The following is a 3,793-nucleotide window of genomic DNA, read 5'->3' as shown; positions in this document are numbered from 1 at the left end:
TGAAATCTCTATTTCCTTATAAATTTATCAAATGCAGGTATCTATTCACAAAAAAATGTTTCAGGTTTAATCTTGGTTAAATTTGGAAGACTTAACTAGTTTCTAGCCACGTAAATAAATTGTTCAGAGAGTACTAATCCTATTTTAATTTCTGTATGGAAGGATTTGTTTATTGGGGGTTTTTTTGTTGGTTTTTTTTTGGTTTTTTTTTTTTCAGAGAGCTCTGTGAAATCCATGGGGTTTCTGTTTATGAGATATAAGTCCAGTGGCTGACACCTTGGAGTTAAGTAACAACCAGAGAGAGGTAAACTCTCTAAAAAGGAGATGAATTCTGCTGGTATTTGATGGATAAGAAGGGATGATGTACGGAGGAAACCAGCAAGCCATCTTGAAATATTTATGCTTGCATATTTTTATCATGCTTTGGTGTGTTTCTGTTTATAGTTACAAAAATTCCTCTGCCACAAAATGCAGGAAGTATATCATAATTACTTTACTTGGTGTCACCTATTTTTTTCGGGCTTGCTCAGTTTTTGCTAATAATTTCTAGGCTTGCTAGTCACAAATAAAGAAATTTCTTTTTTTATTATTTTTTTTTTAAGGTAAAAACTTTTCTTCAATGCCATTTGTGTTCCTCATACAATCAGAAATAACTGAGGAAGAGAGGCTGCTACCAAAGTATTGCAGTTAGCTAGACAGTGAATTAATTTGGAACAGGTAGGCAGAAGAGCTACGAGAGAGAAATGGAACTCAGTAGATGAGGCAATAGAAGTGGGGATGCAAGGAAGTGGGAAAGAGCTGGCCAGCTGAGCTGACAATTATGACTTCATCATCCACAGCTCCATGAAAATCCTTTTCCAAAGTCTAGGAACCAGTGCATATTTTCCTTCTTGTTCTCCTTTTGTGTCCCCTGTTTCCCTCTTTGGTGCCATACCATTGTGTAAGCAACTTTGATTGGCTATTTAAGTGGGAATTTTAGCTCATTGATCACCTACAATTTTTTCTATCTTTGTTGGAGCACCTAAAATGTGAATCTAATCCATGTTGTTGCCGGGTCCTGGAAGAATACTTACAGATAATAATACAAAATCCTGGTGTATTTGTACTTGCAACTTGAAAAAACAAGCTACCATATCCTTTTCACAGGCCTGGAACTGAACGTAGAAGGACTGAAACTCACAGGAAATAGAGCCTTGGGGTTTTCTTATTTTCCATATAAAGGCACTGTATTTGTATATCCATGTGTAACCTGCAAGTTCTTTTTTAGCTCTCACACCGTGCAAACTCCTCAAGTTCTCGAGCTGCTTTTCTAAGCAACTTGGTAGAGTTTAAGCAGCCCAGTGCTAAATCTGCATATTTCTCAGACTTCACAAATATGCTTAAAGCTCAAAATATGCTGTCAAATAGCTTCTGAAAAATCAGTTTATGCACCTAACACAGGGTCAGCATTTAAAAAGGTAAACTTGCTGTTTACCTTTACTCTGTTTACATACTTGCCTAGAAATCAGAGCTGGATGTCAGAGGACAAGCTTTCCTCTTCTCGAGGGAATTCAAGTTTAATCTCTCTCATGCAGGGAGAGTTTTCAAATCGAGTTACTGCCCATCCTGGAAGGAAGGCATCCTTCAATACCAGGCTTCACACCATCCCACTTCCCACCACGTACTTCAGCTTCAGTTTGCCCACAAAACAGTTCACAGTGGACAAAAGTCATGTTTCACAATCACCTGAGCTCTTAGGGTGCTGGTTCCACTTCTGCATTTCACATGTAATTGCAATAGGATAAAAAAAATATCTGTTGTAGCAGAATGCAAACTTGAGCTTCAAAATCTTTGTGGAGGAAGAGGAAGCTTTGGGTTTTAGGGTGGGGTGGTTTTTGGTTTAAGGTTTTTTTTGTTTGTTTTGTTTTTCCTGATTTTTCCAGAAAAGCATTACTTTCTAGTCACAGACTTTAATTCCGTAGTATTTCTAAGGAAGTATTAGTGTGAGTAAAGTATAATGACATATAAAATGACAGTCTGAATGTTAAGGGTGAATCTCATATCATGCCAGGCAACCAAGGGGTTGAAAAACAGACAACCTGTAGCTGCTGCTGCTCAGAATTGACTAATTATGTTTAATAGGATAGCAAGGGTCAAAATCATCTTCTGACAACCCTTACAAGTACATGAGGAATAACTCTGAAAACCAGAGCTGCCAGAACCACTTTAACAGGTGAGAAAGAAAGGTGACTTGTCAAGGACTGTTCAGAGAAAAAAATGTAAACACTTCTTTGTTATATTCATATTCATAATAGGATGATCTTAGTTGAATATATATGGAAATAATTGGACTCACTTTATGCATCAAGAAATTGATGTCAATATTTGTGGGAGGGATGGAATCAAGACATTCAGATATCATTTCTTGAGCAATTGCTCTTCTTATTTTTCCTACATCATATTCAAAGAGGAAATCCATACAGACATCAGGGTCAAACTGAGGCCAGCCTTGAGTTAGCCCTGAGCCACAAGCTTAGAACTTCCTCATCGTGCATTGGCAGTCACGTCACTGGGGTGGAAGGCTCCTGTTTGCAAAGCAGGACCTTTCTCACAAGTGTACTTTTGATGACCATTTCTTGCTTTTCCGGTCTTATCTCTGTTTATAAACAGTAAAGAGTGCAAGATGTAAGGAAAGGTCCTGAAGGGCTGGATAAAAACACGGTGATCTGGGATTGTAGACAGTGGACTTCTGGGCTGGAAACCTGGAAGAAAATCCCCATCGTCCTGCAGGAAGGGTTGAAGAGGCATTAAAAGCAGTTTAACCTAGATTTATAACTGAATTGACAACCTCTAAATGGTGACCTGGCTTAGCAAGTTAAATACAAAAGCTTCATGTGTAAGGGTGCTAGAGCAGTGATAATGACACAGTTGTGCAGCTGCACTTCCATCTAGATGTTGAATAATGTTATTGTTTCAAGTGCCTTTAACCATCTCTTAGTCCAGTTTGTTGCAGTAGCTTTTTGTGTGAACCTCTTCCCTGCAAAGATCAGTGAATAAACATGTCCTGCAACTGCTACTAAGATCTACTTAATAATTGTTTCTTGTGAAGTTCTTGCTGTCAAGCTGCTGTAACATTCTCTTTTTTTTTTTTTTTCTTTTCAGTCCCTTCACCCTCCTGAAGAAAATTCAACCTTGCTTTTCCAAAAATGGGCGATGGAAATGGGATAAGCAGACATTGCACACACACAGAGACACGAGATAACAAAACATATGTCTAGAATGGAGGATTTTTCTTGAATAAAATAGAGATTTCCAGGGGCTGAGTGATGTACTTCTTTATAAATCTTGTACTTAACTTTCCTTTGATATTCTGGACATAGATTTTATTTATGCCTCTGACAACATTTCAGCATTGTTTTTTGCACTACATATTGTTCATCATTTAGCTGTGAGTATTCACTGCTGGGTAAATAGCATATGTCATACAGGAGACAATAAAAGGTAAAATTCAAGCTGTTGGTCTGTAAAAAAAACCCCAAAACTTTTGCAAAAAATTGGGAAATTATGGGTTCATGAAATTGTGTGGTACTTCTGTGTGGTTAAGGAAACTGTAGTTGTAGATATTCTACTTTTCTGACCAATGTTTTGTAGTGCAGTAATCATTTAAACTGGGGAACCTTAATTTTATTTTTTAATACATATGCATAAGCGAAAATATGTAGTTAATTTAATTTTACTTTTTCAATTTTGCAAACCATTGTTTTCATACAGAGCTGTTAATGATAATAATATCCAGCTATTTTTCTCCCATAGA

The 3,793-nt window shown here is 37.1% G+C and overlaps 1 long non-coding RNA gene across 1 annotated transcript; it reads left to right on the top strand.

Annotated features, from left to right (window-relative positions):
• Nucleotides 1-810: 810 nt before the first annotated feature.
• On the top strand, nt 811-3,289 carry LOC108507663. Its single transcript, XR_001878215.1, has 3 exons — nt 811-940; nt 2,122-2,212; nt 3,142-3,289. It is a non-coding gene; the product is annotated as an uncharacterized LOC108507663 (long non-coding RNA).
• The last annotated feature ends 504 nt before the right edge of the window (nt 3,290-3,793 follow it).

This window comes from Lepidothrix coronata, unplaced genomic scaffold (assembly GCF_001604755.1).
Source record: "Lepidothrix coronata isolate B3197 unplaced genomic scaffold, Lepidothrix_coronata-1.0 Scaffold264, whole genome shotgun sequence".
Lineage (NCBI taxonomy): Eukaryota > Metazoa > Chordata > Aves > Passeriformes > Pipridae > Lepidothrix > Lepidothrix coronata.
This window is presented reverse-complemented; position numbering and strand designations above follow the sequence as displayed.